Below are 17869 nucleotides of genomic sequence, written 5' to 3'. Positions count from 1 at the left end.
CCACTTCAGTGTATCAGATCTAAACTTCTCTGTCGTGGCCTCAGAGTCTTTCATAGCTACTCTGTCCCACCTCACCTGTGGGGTGTGCCTCTTCATATGTCCCAGCCACTTCTGCTGTTTTCACCATTTCCTCTTCCCTGGAAGGCCCACCCTCTCGGCGTCTTAATTTTATAGGCCTTCCAAGGGCTAGCTTAGTACTAAGTGGCCTTTCGAGGTCTCTCTGACCATTGCAACCCCACAGATCTGGCTCTCCTGTCCGGTCCTGTGGCAATGCAGAGCCCACGCTACGCAACTTGGCACATCCCAATCGTGGTTTCGGGGTTTTTTTTTTTTTTTCCTCCATATTTAAGTCCTTGCTCTTACAGAGCAGGAATCAAAACTCACCATCCATGCACCCTACATGGTTTGAGCACACAAATTACAACAATGGTAATTATTTTGAAGCACTTATCGAATATTGTGGGTGTCAGCTATTATTGATTATTGACACAGGTTCAAAAGCAGAACGTACATTTCTGTTGGGTGAGGAGGGGATCCTAGAAAAGTCAAGTACAATGCTTAACCCAGGGTCAAGGACACGGTGTCCTTGAAGTCTCTCCTTCAGTTCCCAGTGTTGCAAAACTCTGCCTGACCTCACCCTGCTTTCCACTCTCTCAACTGAGAAAAGGATCCGGTCACGGGCTGACTCTAAAACTTGAATCCTCCCAGAAGGTGTTTCTGTTGCTGTAGTATTCACTGCAGATACAAGTAATATGGTTCCACTGTTAGAGAAAAAAGTCACTTGTGCCACGTGAGGGAGAATGTTCCGTGTGTTCTGATTTTAATTTTTGACTATCTCAGTAATTCGATATGTATTTTAGTTTACTCAACTTTGGAGCATGTCCTTCTTTTTTAACTTAAGTTTTTCTTGCATTTCCATTTTGCAAATCTTCTTGTTGTGTGCCTGCACATCTTCAAGACAGTCCTTTCTCTCAGTCATGATCATGGTTTCTATTACATGAAATCTCCTTTTTTTTCTTGAAGATATTCTTTCTGTATTCTCAAACTTCTTGTTTCCATGGGACCAGTTGCCCTTTCTTCTCTGACAGCCATCATTTTAGGGGCATGCTTTTTAGTTTTAAAGATGATCTGATTCATTTTGTTAAAGTAATATAAGACACGGTTTTAAGAAAAATAACACAAATATTTATAATGACAATTTTAAAAACAGAGCCCTGTCTCTCCCCAGTCTCATTCCACTCCTCAGAAGCAACTTAAAAAAAACATTTTAGATGTTTCTTTTGATAGATATCTCGATACTTTAAACATTTTCTTTATTTTCTCCCAGTCCCTAGATAGTTTCTTGACTTATCCATTTTAAGCATTGTCTCTTTGCTTTCTGCTATTAGGGATGAGGATTTAACATTTCTTAAATTACTTATTAACTTCCTTCCTTCTCTGTTAAGCCAATATAGTTATATTTCTATTTTTCTATTATTCTAGAGTTGATATTTTTGTAACAATGACAGTGCAGTTCACTGTCAAATTAAATATTGCAGTCTTTCTTATGCAGCTTTTTTTCCTCTGGAATTTCTAATAGAATTTCTTTCCTTATTGTGTTGTTTACCCTTATTATAGCCTCAAGCCCCACCTTTCTCCCCCACAGCTTATTTGTATAGTGACACAGAAAATGGGGATGAGAACATGGCTTCTGGAGTCAAGCTACCATGTTCAAATTCTGGCTCCAACACTTTCTAGCTGTGTGGCCTTGGCCAACTCTGTGTCTTCATTTTCTTACTTATAAAATGAGTCTAAGAAAACTACCTAGCTCATAGGTAATTATGAGGACTGAAAACATTGCTCTATCAAGAATTTGGAATAGCACTCGGAATATACTATTATTATTTTTGGTTTACTATTTCAACTCCCCTCTCCTCATCTTCCTCTCCTCCCCCCTCCACCCCCTTTATCTCTCTTCTCCCTCCCAAGTAAAATTTCCTTCTGGGGATCTGCCCTCCTGCTTTCATCTGGACTTGTTGCTTTCTAGGCCTTTCACGGCTCTGCCTTCTTGAGTCTTCTCTGCCTGGGACTTCCTGCTGATGTTCCCCATATTCTTTTTTTTTTTTTTAACGTTTATTTATTTTTGGGACAGAGAGAGACAGAGCATGAACGGGGGAGGGGCAGAGAGAGAGGGAGACACAGAATCGGAAGCAGGCTCCAGGCTCTGAGCCATCAGCCCAGAGCCCGACGCGGGGCTCGAACTCACAAACCGCGAGATCGTGACCTGAGCTGAAGTCGGACGCTTAACCGACTGAGCCACCCAGGCGCCCCTGATGTTCCCCATGTTCTTATGGTTTACAGGGTTGCGGTTGAAAAGTGTGATGCTTCTCATTCTTGCTCCTTCTCTTTTTTTCTCTCCCCTCCACTTTATGATCTGTGTCTGTTACTCTTCCTCTCTTTGCCCCTCTGAAAGCTTTGAACATCTTCCTCTCCTTCCTAGTATGGAGACACTTTGTAATTATGTAGCTAGGACTGGACATCTACTGGACACTCTCCAGACTCTTTCAATCTGGAAGCTAATGTCCTTCACTTTGGAAATTTTTCTTCTATTATTTCTTTGATGATTTCCCCTTAATTTTTTCTCACCTTTTTGGACACATGTATTAGAGAGATGTTAGGTTTCTGTATTGAGTCACTCTGTATTGAGTCATTGCCTCTTTTTTTATGTTATCCATCTCTTTTTTTTATTTTGTTTTGTTTTGTCTTAAATTTATCTTCCTTTCATTAGAAAACTTATGTAACATTCTGTTCTTGTAATATGGATACAATGTTATTTAAAAATTTCTGAGCATTTTAGTAGAGATTTTAAAAGTGCTAATCCTCTCTGTTTCCTTCTTGGTCATGTCTTCTCTCTTTCTCCTGTTTTCTTTAATATTGATCTGGTTTTTTTTCTCAAATATCTGATGATATATAAAGTTGGTTTGTCTGTTTGTTTATTTATTTCCTTAATTTAGAGAAAGGGAGAGAGAGAGCACAATCAGGGAAGGGGCAGAGAGAGGGGGAGAGAATTCCAGGCAGGCCCCAGGTTGTGAACGCAGAGCCTGACATGGGGCTTGGTCCTACTAACCATGAGATCATGACCTGAGCCAAAATCAAGAGCTGGAAGCTCAACCAACTGAGCCTCCCAGGCACCCTTCAAATATCTAATGACGTATAAAGAATAAAGCTGAATGAGAACTCTGCATGCTAGTAATGGTGAAACATTCTGTTGACTAATGAGGATTCCCCCACCTCGTCCCCAAGCTACGTGACCTTAGAAGCCTCTGATCTCCCGTCTGGAGGCAGACACTTAGTCTTCTGAGTTGTGTCCACAGGGATAGTGTTGGGATACACTCTTCCACCCACAGGCTTTCCGTGCCCCTGCTTGTAGCCTTTTGTTTCACTGCTCTCCTCTGTCTGTTGGGAGTCTAACCCTCTTCAGGGAAGCACAGAGTACTTTGGCTTCATTGTTCTCCACATGCCCCAGAAGGCATGCTTTGTCCTGTTGTTCTGCCCTACTATATTTGTTTTCTCTCCTTCATCATTTTTCTTCTAGAAAGATTTTTAATTTCTTTTCCAATGATAATCTCTTTCTTATTCTCATCACCATTGTGAGTTTGCACATTTTAAATTCCTGTACTTTCATTTTATTCAATCTTGGTAGGGAAGAATTATGCAGTAAGCCATCTTTAACCAAAAACCCAGGAATTTATTTTTCGTTGCACCTTTGGATGCACTGAAAGTAAACCTTTTGAATTCTTACATATTAAGATGTCTGTATTTGGCCCTCACACAGGACCCAGGCGTCCCGTCCTCTAAAATTTAATAAAGCTTCTAAGAAATATTAACATTAAAAAATCTGTAGAATCTAGGAAGTACCTGGGTGGCTCAGTCAGTTAAGCGTCTGACTTCAATTCAGGTTATAATCTCGTGGTTCATGGGTTCAGGCCCTGCAGTGCTGACAGCTCAGAGCCTGGAGCCTGCTTTGGATTCTGTGTCTCCTTCTCTCTCTGCCCCTGCCACACTCATGCTCTGTCTCTGTCTCTCTCAAAAATAAATAAACATGAAAAAAATTTTTTTAATCAGTAGAAGCTACATGAAAAAAATAACTAATTAGCAAATTTATTGGGGGAAAACCCTATTCTTAATGACAACAATCTATAATCTATATTATTTTAATTGTAGTATAGTTGAATTGCTTTGAATTGATAGATCATATTTGGTGTAAGAATTCTCCCCATATTTATATCTTCACCATATTCCTTTCTCACAATTATCAATTCATATATTAATTTATTCAGCTTCCCATTCCACAAATACTGACTGAGCACCTCCTCTGTGTATACTGGTTATAGAATAGTGAATAAAACAAACAAATAAACCAAAAGATAAAATAAAATAAAATAAAATAAAATAAAATAAAAATAAAACTTCCTGCCTTCAGGGAGATAAGCCATAAACATCATCTATCTCCATTTATTGAGGTCTTCCTTTAGGGCTTTCAATAAATTCTTATCATTTTTCTTGTTTATTAGGATGTTAGTTTTTCTCATTCCTTTTTTTCCCCTTCCTACTGATTTGGGAGGGGGACCAAAGTAAATACCCTTGGAATTTCAACTTCGAATTTACCAAAGACAGAAGTCATCCAGTATCTCTTCTCAAACAGCATATGTCAAACTGTACTCTATCCAGTTAACTTTCAGTTGTTGTCCTGTACTTTATCTGCCTTATTTTAATTATTTTGCCCCTCCCCACTAGATTGTTATTATTGTTTCATCATTCCAGTGTTTGTTTATATTTATCCGCAGGTAAACCCTTTCAATTTTTTTCTTAAAATATATCTTATTTAGGGGCGCCTGGGTGGCTCAGTCTGTTGGGTGTCCGACTTCAGCTCGGGTCATGATCTCACAGCTTGTGAGTTCGAGCCCTATGTCGGGCTCTGTGCTGACAGCTCAGAGCCCGGAGCCTGCTTCGGATTCTGAGTCTCCCTCTCTCTCTGCTCCTCCCCCACTCACACTCCGTCTCTCTCTCTCTCAAAAATAAATAAACATTAAAAAATACATATATCTTATTTATATTTTTTGAGTACATGTAGTTCACAAACTTTGTTTCTGCTCATCTTAAAATATTTTCTGGTTTTGAAAGATATTTTTATGGAGAATACAATTCTTCATTAATAGTTTTCTCGTGTTGTTTGGTTTTAGTCAGCAGTTTGAAGATATTTTTCCTCCACTGACATCTGTCTTCCAGTGTTGTTTGGAGAAGTCAACTATCAGTTTAATTTCTGTGTTACTTTGCAAATGATATCTCTACTCCCCGATCCGTTTTGGATATTTTCTCTGTCTTAGGTGTTCAGCAGTCTCATTATAATTATTCTTCCTGAATCTGTGGATTGATGTTTTCCTCTAAATTCTGAAGCATTTATGCAGACAAAAAATATTAGGCTGAATCTCTTTTCTTTTCATCACATAACTATTATATCTTTCTCTTCATTTTCACCTTTTTTTCCTATGCATTATGAAAAGTGGCACACCGTATTATTGTTTTGACTTTCTGTTTAAATGTTGATTTAACTTTAAAATTCTGTTCTTTTTTGCATATTATGTGAATTTTAACCTTAACCTCATACGTTTAGTTTTCTTGCATTTACTTTTAATCTTCAGATTGCTTGCTTTTTATCTCCACCTTTGTCTCAGCCACTTTGTCTTCCAGGTTTTTGCTCTTATTTCTTCCTCTTCAAACTTGTTGAGGCCAACAAAAATGTGAGTTCTAAAATTTTCTGTGGAACTATTGCAGAGAAATGCTTTTCTTCTGAGTCTTCTTCAGAATGCTCCCTCTCTGTATTAAACGTGGATTCTATTCATGGTGATGTGTATTAGGATTTGCAGTATAGGAAGGCAACAGACAGGGAGATAAGTGTCTGAAGTACCTCTTTGTGTATATTTGGATGTTAACTGGCTCTTGTTTCTGGGTGGAGATCGGATGTAACAGTTTATGTGATTAGCAAATATTTCACTGGCACTTAGTAAGTTTCACCAACTTAGAAGATTCTACTTTTCCCATTATATTTTGTGACTCTGCCAAAGTAAGTGGTTTCCTTGGTTTGGGTGTGAACCCTGAAAGCTCTTTCCCTAAATGGCCCTCCTGTCAGGGCTCCTCTTGTCTCTGCGTGTCAACAATGTTTCTTCGAGGGTGGCTGTACATTTCAGAGCACGTTGTGCTCTCCATGGAGAAGTTACCACAGTGCATTGTTGGGGCTACAGTGAAAGAGGGATGTGCACCTCAGAAAATGGTTAGAAAAGAAAATAAAAGACCAGGTTAGAAAACAGTCCCTGTACAGTTAAGAGTTGCTAACCTAACTATGCATCTTTACGTATCTGTGTTAGGTGCTAACGGAGAGTTAACTTAAGACTTCTTATTTTCTGTAGTGCTTTTTGTTTTGTTCTGCTTCTGAAGGCAGAATGCAAGATGTTGAGAAATACATTTTTCTTTTATGCCCCATGATTACATTTAGTGGGAATTTCTCCAAATCTGTTCTTACTTTTTGTTGCAGGTGGTGTGATTGTGTTATGTTGTTATTTATGCACCTGCTTGATGCTTTTCATAGGAAAATGGGAGAGGTCTCTGGTAGTATTTTACACTGATAATCTGGAATTCTGTATTTGCATATTTCCTTTTGGCTTCTTTTATGATTTTAAGGCCTTTTGTGTCATTTATGTAACATAAACTATATTTTCTGGAGATTGCTGAATTTCTTGATTTCATATAATCGATCTATTCAGAGAAGAAAAAACTTTTTCTTGATTTCTACTTCTATTCTTCCTCAAGTAAGTTATCATTCATGAAATTGAATCAGCCAGATTTTAGAGGAGTCAGGTAATTGGTTGAATAGCAGGATGATGAATAGATTACCTACATCTTTCTCTCTTCTGGACTTGCAGAGTTAAATGTTGGGATCGGGGCAGCTAGACTATTCACACTAGGAATTCCTCAGCCATTTTCTTTTCTTTTTTTTTTTTTAATTTTTTTAATGTTTATTTATTTTTGAGAGAGAGAGAGAGAGAGCAAGCAGGGGAGGGGCAGAGACAGAGGGAGACGGAATCTGAAGCAGGCTCCAGGCTCTGAGCTGTCAGCACATAGCCCGACGTGGGGCTCGAACTCATGAATCACAAGATCATGACCTTAGCCGAAGTCGAAGGCTTACGTGACTGAGCCATCAGGTGCCCCAATCTCAGCCATTTTTCATCTGGATTTCTGACTTCAGGTAAATATTAAAACTGCATGTTTCCATACTTTTTATTTCAAAATGTTAAAAACCTACAGAGAAATGGAAAGCATATTACAATGAACACCCATATATTTTTAATCTACCTTTGTGTACATCCTGTCTCTTAGGATGCCCCCTGTGGCCATTCCCTCCCATTTGTAGAGAGCTTCCCAGGAGCTTTCCTTGAACCCTTCTTTGATGCCTTTTTGGTTCTTTGCCCTTCCCGACTGCCACCCAGGACCTGCCTCTACTTGTCCTCCACAGCATGGGTTGTGGCCATTTAAGTTCCATTCAATACGGCTTCTATTTGGGGCCAGAGGGAGAGAGGCTTCTCACCTAGTGGACTGAAGAGAGTAGAGAAAAATAGTCCTTCGATGTGCAGAAATATCCATCCATCTTCTACGATGAATCTGTTTTTCTGCCTTGAACTCTGGTTCCAAAGGTCCCCTCCATTATTTCCTACTTAGTACCTGTCAGTCCTCGAAAAGGGGATGAGGGTGGAATAGAAAACATTATGATTCACTGGAATTCACTATAATTGGGTGATGTGTCTTTACTGCTCCAGCCCTGAGACAACACAGCCCTAAAATAAGGCTATGACGCCTACCTTTCAGGACTCCCTTGAGTAGTAGATAAAATAAATCACATCAAACACTGAGGAGAGAAACCAGCAAAATAACCAAGCACTGAGAACATGGTAGCCATTCTTATTTTACTTAACAAAGAATCTTATGTGAATCAAAGCAGTTTTCTCTGAGGCTCTGACATATTTTTGTGTTTATTGGTATTCCTGGCATCCTGAAATACATTTATCTCGCTGAGACCTGATATATGTTCAAGACTATCAGAAGTAATCCTGAATATATGGGTATTACCTTTATGATGTGCTTTGTTATGTTGCTCTGCAGGGGAGTGGTAGCCAACTAAATGATACATGATCATGATTTTATTTTAGTATAGTTGCCTGTTTTCTCGTGAAATTACATGAGACAGATAGCAACGGCAGTGTTGTATGAGCAAATACATGTTTCATAAATTTACAAGAAATAGAGATGACAGGTGTGGATCAACCTATAAGTGGAGGATTCCTTTTTGGCCTGAGGAGTCATTATAAATATGACTCACCTGGATAATTCAAAAACTGCAAGAAGAATTGATCTTGAGCAAGAGTTTCTCAACCTTGGTACTATTATTAATTGGGACCAGAAATTCTTCTCCGAAGGGACAGTCCTGTACATTGAAGGATGCTTGGCAGTATGTTGGTTTCTACTCCTTAGGTGCTTCTACTCTTTAGGTGCTTGTGACAACCAGAAATGTCTCCAGACATTGCTAGATGTCCACTGGGGGAGTGCTGGGTGGCACAGAATCACCCTGGTTGAGAAGCACTGCCTTAAGCTCATGCTATACCTATATCTATCAATCTATTTATCTATCTATCTATCTTGAGAGAGAGAGAGCGCAAGCAGGGGAGGGGCAGAGGGAGAGGAGAGAGAGAATCCCAAGCAGACTCTGTGCTGCTGGCACAGAACTTGACGTGGGGCTCCATCCCATGAACTGCGAGATCATGACCCGAGTCGAAATCAAGAGTCAGATGCCTAACTGACTGAGCTACCCAGGTGCCCCTAAACTTACACTATATTTAATTTGCCTCAAACAGGTTATCAAGAAATGGAGAAAATAGTTCCCAGGAGGAAAAAAAAACCAAAAAGAAGCAAGAGGATTCTTACGATGATCCTTTCCTATTGGTTTGGCATTTAGGACATTTTTTTGGTCAAGATTATTTTCCCCCAAATGGAAAGAATCCACCCACCTTTGTCACCAAAGCACTTACAGAGCCTTTCTGCCTGACACATCATTCTTGGGCATAGCAAAGAGCTCCTGATGGCTGCAATTTATTTCAGAATTCAAGACACCAATTTCCTCCTCACATCTTGGGCTATTGTTCTCGTCTCAGTATCACATGGCAACATTTACCCCCATCACTTCACAGAGACCATCTTCTTCCAGACACTATAAAGTTAAGGACTCAGTATTCACAATTAAATGGTCCATTTTAAGACTTTGCAAAGCTCTGCGGATTCATTTAAATAGTGACTCATCACATCATCCTTCTCAGAAGCAAAACCCACTTTCCATACCTCCATTTATTGCTTTCCTACATAGTGTGCTTGAGGTTTAAAAGTGTAGGAGCCTGATAAAACACAAACTCAACATATTTTTCAATTAAGATGGTGTGAAATTCAAAGGGTCATGAAGATACCAGAACTTACCAGATATTGGTCGGTGACAAATGGACTTATTTCATTTTACAAAGCAATCTTGTATTTCCTCTTTTTATTACCCCAGTGACCCTTAGCACTATGTATCAAATTGTCACTCCTAGTTGAGAAAGTCCCTGTTAATATGGTGTGTGATTAAAACACAGAGTTTTTCAGGTCATAAGGAAACAATAGATGTGATCTCCTAAGATACTGGTTGAGATGCTGGGATGAATTGGGCTGCTTCTCTTCTGTGCCTCTTCCCATCCCAGCCATGGATGTCTGCTTTCAACCCAAACCAAGGAGATGGTGAGGTTTGGGGCCTGTTTGCTCTAAAGGGGTAAAATGACAAGCCTGTGCTCCAATTCAGGAATTTGATGACCCTTTCTAGCTCTGCTGGGGAACATAGAGGAACTCGAGCAGGCAAGGGTTTTGAGGTGGTTTCCATTGCTCTCTGTCTCCCCAGTGACTCCAGTCATCACCTAGGTGGGAGAAAGATGATGTCAGTCTCTCTGACAGTCTGACCACCTCTGAAAGGGACAAGATGTGGTATCTAAACTCTACACACTGTCATCTTTCCAGGTCTGGCTCAAATGTCCCCTTTTTGGGCGACCATGTTCACTACTTAAAGTAATCAAATACAGCCCACAGCCCTTTCTATGGGAATCTTTCTTTGGACTCTTAATCCTTTACTTATGTACAAGCTGTATATCTCTTACTAGTGTGTGAGCTCTTCAGAGCAGGCTCTGTGGTGGTTTTCTGGCTTCAGGCCCCCTCCTCCGAGTTATGGGCTTTGTTCTCTCTGAACAAAGAGTAGAGGAGATCTATGCCTGCTGTGTCTCTGCACCACTGTGCTGTCAGATCATCCTTAAAGTTTAAGTCCTCCCAACCCCTGATTCTAAGCTGAAATGATGGGAAATACCCAACCTCTTTACTTCCCTTTTATGCATTGCATCTGCAAATGTCACTCAAGCAATAATAGTGATTATACTTGTCAACCCAGGAAATCTGAGTCTCCTGCTAGATGTGTCCCTGTAGAAAGATTTTTCTTCTTTCTTTCCTTCCTTTCTTCCTTCTTCCCTCCTTTCCTTCCTCCATTCCTCCCTTCCTTCCTTCCCTTCCCAATAATTAAATATTTTAGTGTTCACTGTGTGATGAGTACTACTCTAGTACTAAATATGGTATGAATATGAATATAATATAATGTATGAATATGATAAAATCCTTATCTTCATTAATCTTACGTCTTAGTGTAAATCACAGACTTATCTTGAAGATCTCAAAGTGACTTGGCCTCCTTCCTCCATCTGGGTGGGGTCTGCTGGGGTCCTGACAAGTGGGGGACAGAGCCGGTCATCATATTTCTTTGGAATGTCCAGTGGACCAAGATTCCCTCCAACACTCATACTTCCCACTCAGGCTGGTGTCCTGAGTTTCTCATGACATCAGGGAACTGGGCACAAGGAAACAGACTCTCACAGAAAAATAGTTACCTGGATAGTTTTACAAAACAGTTTCTTGCATTTCCTTTTTTTCATTATCCTAGTAACCTTTAGAACTATGTGTTAAACTGCCATCCCTACTGGGAGAAATTCCCTGTCAATCTGATGAGTGTCTAAAACACAGAGTTTTTCAGGTCATCAGGAAACAATAGACTTGATCCCACAAGATACTGGCTGGTTTGTCATCTCATATATCCCTTTACTGCTATCATAAAAAACGTTCCCTTTAGGAACAAATGCCCAGGATGTTAGTTATATTCAATGTAGAAATAAGGGCCTGTACAACCATGCAGCACAAGTGACATGGAGGTTTTTTCTTAAGTACTTCCTTATGTAAATTTCTATTCTATTAACAGAAATGTAAACTATTGCATGTGTAATATCTTAGAATGGGCCTTTACTAAGATTCAAATTATTTCTATTTTGGTGAGCTGAAGAAACAATACACATTTTAAAACTGGCAGGAACAGAAACAGAAAATAAAGGCAGAATGATTACACGTCATTAGAAGAAAAGAAAATGAGTTACTGCAAAGGCACATTTGATTTTCTGTTTGAGAAACAAATTCTCCCCAACAAGAGGGTATTTTTTGAGATGTTCAGAGATGTATTTGGACAGCATGCATTTTTCCTTCCTGGTGACAGTGCATGCTTTATAATAATGTTATGTGATAAGGCTCTGGTGAAGGGATTGGTTTTCTGTACCCCATTTGAACTTAATTTACCAGGCATATGCTAGGTACTAGTATTATAAATCAAGGCACTGACCACAATCCCGTGACTCATCACATTTTCTTTATGTTTTTCCATGTCATTTCTCCACCTCCTTTCTGGGGAAAATATTAATTTCATTTTGTGTGTGTTTCTTTTTTGTTTCAGGTCTCACAACAGATTTTCCAAGGGCACCAAATCAGGAAGAACTCACTCCAAGGAACCAAATGAAGCACGATTCAGATCTGCTGTGTCTGTGCTTGTCACCCTTCAGTGCCTACTAACTTTGTCTATCGGGCTGTGGGAGCGACTCAGACCCCAGACATCCCTTTCTTCAGAGCCGGTGTGGTGCTAGACAAAGAGAGACATCAGGCCATGCCTTCAATTATAGACTAAATTAGATGTTTTATAAAGTGGGAGTCAACATGACAACGATTTACCCTTAAATTATGCTAGGTAACTAATGTGGTGGGTTTTGTCCCCAATGCCATGTCAATGTAGTCAGTCATATCCCTCATACTGGAGCATACAGATAAAGCTAGACCTGGCAGTCCAGAGCACTCTGCATTTCTCAAGCGCACTTTTCTAAATCTCCTTTCTCTTATGACAGAGGTTCTGTGAACCACTGACCTCATTTTCTCTTCCCATTAGAGAAGCTCCTGGGACTAAGAGTGGGATTCTATACGTACATTTCTTTGCATGAAATCAAACAACACATTCCTTTAGGGAGCCAGCCCTTGAGTATCTCGTCTTGTTTATTACAACAAGAGGCCCTCCCAGGGCACAGACTATGTATCTCTGGTGGTTGAGAGAATAGCAGTGGGGCAAACTGGCCTCAGGAACAGGACGGACGTCGGAGCCAACCAGCCCTGGGTCCCGTGCTCAGATCCACCATCCGGTGGCTCCAGGTAGTCGGTCAAAGGTTTTAACTCCTCAGCCTCATTTTTGTCAACTGTAAAAAAAGAGGTATAATACCTTCTGGGTGGTTGTCAAAACTGGAGAAACGATCTATAACTCTCCTATTGTTTTTCACCCTCATCTCACACTACTCCATCGCTTGCCTCTGGCAACACAGCCTCCTTAGACACATGGCTCTTTTGTCTCTTCGTACTCGCTGATCCTTCTTCTAGGAATGTCCTTTCTCTCAGTCACTGGAACATCGGTGGCTTCTTCTCCAGGCCTCATCTTAAACATCACCTCCACAGCAAGATCTTTCCCGGCGCATCTATGCCCTGCCCTCTCAACATGATCCCCCTGCCCACCCAGGTTAGTTACTCTTTCTCATGGCATCCTGCTATTTCCTTTGTAGCATTTACCATTTATAAAGTCTATTATTACCATTAGGTTGCTTGTTTATTTTTACACAGCTGCTCACCACATCTGTTTTGTTCACTAACCACGAATGCTCTGCGTGTTGCAGTGTTTGGCACATACAGATGCAGGGTAAGTGTTATTGAGTGAGTGAAGTAGTAAATGTTTCTTATACCACCACACAAGTTAAAATAAATAGGCATATTTATCCTCATTTTAAGAGGAAAGAAATGATCCAAAATCTATAAAGAACTTATCAAACTCAACACCTAGAAAACAAATAATCCAGTGAAGAAATGGGCAAAAGACATGAACAGACACTGCTCCAAAGAAGACATCCAGATGGCCAACCGACACATGCAAAAATGCTCCACATCACTCACCATCAGGGAAATACAAATCAAAACCACAATGAGATACCACCTCACACCTGTCAGAATGGCTAACATTAACAACTCAGACAACAACAGATGTTGGCGAGGATGCGGAGAAAGAGGATCTCTTTTGCATTGTTGGTGGCAGTGCAAGCTGGTGCAGCCACGCTGGAAAACGATATGGAGGTTCCTCAATAAAGTGAAAATAGAACTACCCTACGACCCAGCAATTGCACTACTAAGCATCTATTCACGGGATACAGGTGTGCTGTTTCAAAGGGACACATGCACCCCCATGTTTATAGCAGCAATATCAACAATAGCCAAAGTATGGAAAGAGCCCAAATGTCCATCAATGGATGAATGGATAAAGAAGATGTGGTATATATATATATATATATATATATATATATATATACAATGGAGTATTACTCTGCAATCAAAAAGAATGAAATCTTGCCATTTGCAACTACATGGATGGAACTGGAGGGTATTATGCTAAGTGAAATTAGCCAGTCAGAGAAAAACAAAAATCTTATGACTTCATTCATATGAGGGCTTTAAGAGACAAAACAGATGAACATAAGGGAAGGGAAACAAAAATAATATAAAAACAGGGAGGGGGACGAAACAGAAGAGAGTCATAAATATGGAGAACAGACTGAGGGTTACGGGACGGGTTGTGGGAGGGGGGATGGGCTAAATGGGTAAGGGGCACCAAGGAATCTACTCCTGAAATCATTATTGCACTATATGCTAACTAATTTGGATGTAAATTAAAAAACATAAAAAATATGATTAAAAAAAAGAGGAAAGAAACGAAAACTTAGGTGGTGGAAGTGACTTGGCCAATTTTACTTTTATCTGAAAAGAATCTAGGGCCTGAGCCCGGGTCTGCCTGCCTCCAAGCTTTCTTTCCTTTTCACTTACTATCCTTTTCACCAGACATTCTCGGTGGGGCAGAAAGATGGCACCCAAACCACAGAGCATGCATTACTGTGTAAGGCTTGAAAAAGCATGGTGGGTCTTATGATGCAATGTTATATTTGGAAAACGGAAAAATATAGTTTTCATATGTACATTGCAAAATGCAAAGCTCTGCATTGTCTTGGCTGGGTGGGCAGAGGTGAACAATACAGCTGATAAAAACCATGCTGTACTCCTGTTGAGTATGCCTCAGTCATGCAGCCAACACTCTTGGAGAACGTGGTAGTCTCTCTTGACTTCTTTTCCTTCATCCCCATTCCCCCGTCAAAAACCAGGTCCTTTCTGTTTATATCTTCAATATGTCTCTATACCCACTGTAATTACTACCCTAGTGTAGGCAACCATCACCCTTGCTGCCTTGTTTCCCCTCTCACCCCCTCAGGCTCTGCCTGAAGTGCTTGTCAGACAGAACCATTTTCAGTTCCTCAACAAACCATTTTCTCCTTTGACACCACACTTCTGTAAACACTCTGTGAATACATATGATATTGTAGCCAAAGCCTAGGAAAGGGCAAGATTCTACCCATACTTGCCTACACAGGTGTTATTGTTCTATACCAAATTTGATAATTTGATGGGCAAATGGGGGCACTGCCTTTGGTCTGTCAGAACTGTGTTTCCCAAACCGTCTGAAGGATCATTAACAAAATGCCAACCCATCATGGGCTTATGCTTTTATAAAATAGATCATGAATTACTAGAAAATGAATTTTTAAAATTAAAAACATATAATGATAATACATTTTTTTGGCTATTAGACTAATAGACATAAAACTGCTTTAGAGTTTCTAAATGCCTACATTGAATTTCTGATCTTACCTCATGACGGGCCCTGCGCAGTGTAGCACTGGCTAGAGGTAAGGAGGTCAGGCCGATACAAATTAATAGGAGGAAGAGAGATAGATGTAGGAAGACTTGTGGGATCAGCTCTATTCAACTAGAAATGGAACGGGCTTCGTGGGATCTGCAACAGTTCCACTGTTTCTACAGAACATGTCAGGACCCTATAGTTTCACCACTTCGCTTTGTATACTTATATTAATATTTTTATTTACTTACTTATTTATAGTTTCTTTCAGCACAAGATCACAGACCTGAAATCAAACCACTAGTTTGATCCATTGGAGAGATCCCCCAGGTTTCTGGATAGGAGCTCATACTGCTAAATTGCATCACTCTTGAAATATTATTCAAGCTTTCATGCCACTGGCATCTTTGACAGTGTTCTGAAGAAAGAATATATGCCTACGTATGCTTAGTTGTATGCCAAAAATAGCAATGATTCTCTGACCAAAACAAACATTTTTTTTTTTTAATCACATGTTGCCTTAGGTCCTGAGCATATCCCCGGGGAAAAATGAGATGGGCAACAGTTGCTGAGCTGAGATTTGGCCAGTAAAACTAGAGGCTGGAGTAGGGGGTGAAATGAAGTAAAGAATATTTGTTAGAAAGAGAGCAGAAAACACATTCAGGGGTAAACACAAAGGCAGCTTGGATGATGAAGATTTATAGATGGCCAGGAGATGAATGGCCAATAATTTTTCCTTGGATAAGCCTGGTTTACTCAAGGCTATGTGCATTATAAAATAGGAAGAACAAAAAAAAATAAGAAAAGCCAAAGGCAAGCTCATGTGGATCATTAATCATTGATAAAGAAGAAAGACAAGACCTATTTGAAGGCTCAGAGTAATGACTTTGAGGATCTTTATCACAAAAGCCTGGGTAGATTGTACATACGAGTCAGAGCAAGAGCACGAGAGTCACCAGAGTCTGTGTGACAAGATCTGAGCACAACACCAACAATCCTGTTTCTAGAGAACACGCTCTGGGACCCCAGGAAGGGAAATTTAGGGAAGTGAAGTCTGTGCCTCTGCTCAGTTCAGAGCGAGGTGAATTAATTCAGAAGATCAGACTGCTGAGGGTTCAAAAAACCGTAATTATGGATGTTTAGACTTTTCCAGTGACTTTTTCTTATCATGGAAATACAGCCTTAAAACTGCATAACCTGCACTAAAACTCCTGAAATAGCTTGGAGAGTTCGAGAAGGTGCTGGCCTTGGTTTTAGGAAACCTAAGACCTCAACACCTGCCTGCCTGACCTTGAGCAAGTCTTGAACCTCTTCTTGTCTCAATCTCTATATCTGAAATATAGGAATGCAAGTGATCCCCACAGTGTCTGACTCACCAAGTTGCTGTAAGGGTGAAATCAGATCATGAATGAGGGGTGAGAAAGAGTGATATGACTGAGATGTGTAAGGCCTGCAAAATGCAAGATGCACTCAACTTTAGCTTAGCTTGGTCTTAATCCATTAGAGATGATGGAATTAATAATTTAATGCATTATTTATTTATTATCTTTAACTTATTCCAGATTGTTTGTTAAGGTAACTATGTGGGTTCTGTTGATTAAGTTCATACTAATGACTTATGAAATAAAATCTTCTTTCTCATGGGGTAACACTGACGAACTACAAACTAAAATATAGTGCATTTTTGTTTTTATTGTTGTTGCTGTCAGTGCATTTTTATTATCCTTACCTTTCTCCTCCTCATCAAATATTTCTTAATGGAAACAGACTAGAATCAAATGGCTTTCCTCTGCCACTTTGTCTGTGGCATTCTCAGATCAACCCCTTGTGGTTCAGGGCAGAAAAGCTAGCCAATGCTGGCATAGCTCTACTGCTTTCCATGTGCCTGGAGTTTTGATGGGGGAGAAAGAGATGGTGGGCATCAGACTGAGGGTTCCAGAACTCCAGTTGTATTCCATATGGCTTTCTTTCAACTCAAGCTGGCACTCAAGGAAACTGTGAGAATAAGCCCAGCCACTTGGGTCATGTTCCTGGGTCCAGTTTGCTGGCAAGAAGCCAGTCTAATTTCTCCAGGGCCCGTCTGTATGGAAATATCCACAGCCAGCTACACAGGAGCAGCTGGTAACCTCAAATGCCTTAATTGTTGGAGGCTTATTTCCATTTATACACTTTCCTTTGTTCCTATCGCTCCATTAATGGCATATAAATTAGCACAATTTATTACACGGGAAATCCTGTAATGGTGTCCAGTGCATTTTAGCACTAAGGATCTCTCATGATACATTGTCCACAGTCTAGAAAGAAAGAATAGCCCCCAGGGAGTGTTTCTCATTTCCTGAAGAAATATTTGACCCGATTTAAAATGGATTTATATTGTTTTTCAATATTTAAGAGGAAGTGGGGGGAGTAAAATTTAAGTGATTGAATTCCAAGCAGTTACTGGTAAAAAGGCTAAGTTTTAAACCTTGTTATTGAGTACCTACATTATTATTGTAGGAGGTCAGCAGACTCAAATATATCTGAGGGGGTGCTGGCTGGCTCAGGCAGGGGAGCATGTGACTCATGATCTTGGGGTTGTCAGTTCGAGCCCCACTTTGGGTGTAGAGATGATTAACAATAAATAAACAAACTTTA

This window comes from Lynx canadensis, chromosome B4, assembly GCF_007474595.2.
Source record: "Lynx canadensis isolate LIC74 chromosome B4, mLynCan4.pri.v2, whole genome shotgun sequence".
In the NCBI taxonomy this organism is placed as follows: domain Eukaryota; kingdom Metazoa; phylum Chordata; class Mammalia; order Carnivora; family Felidae; genus Lynx; species Lynx canadensis.
Note: the sequence above shows the minus strand (reverse complement) of the source record.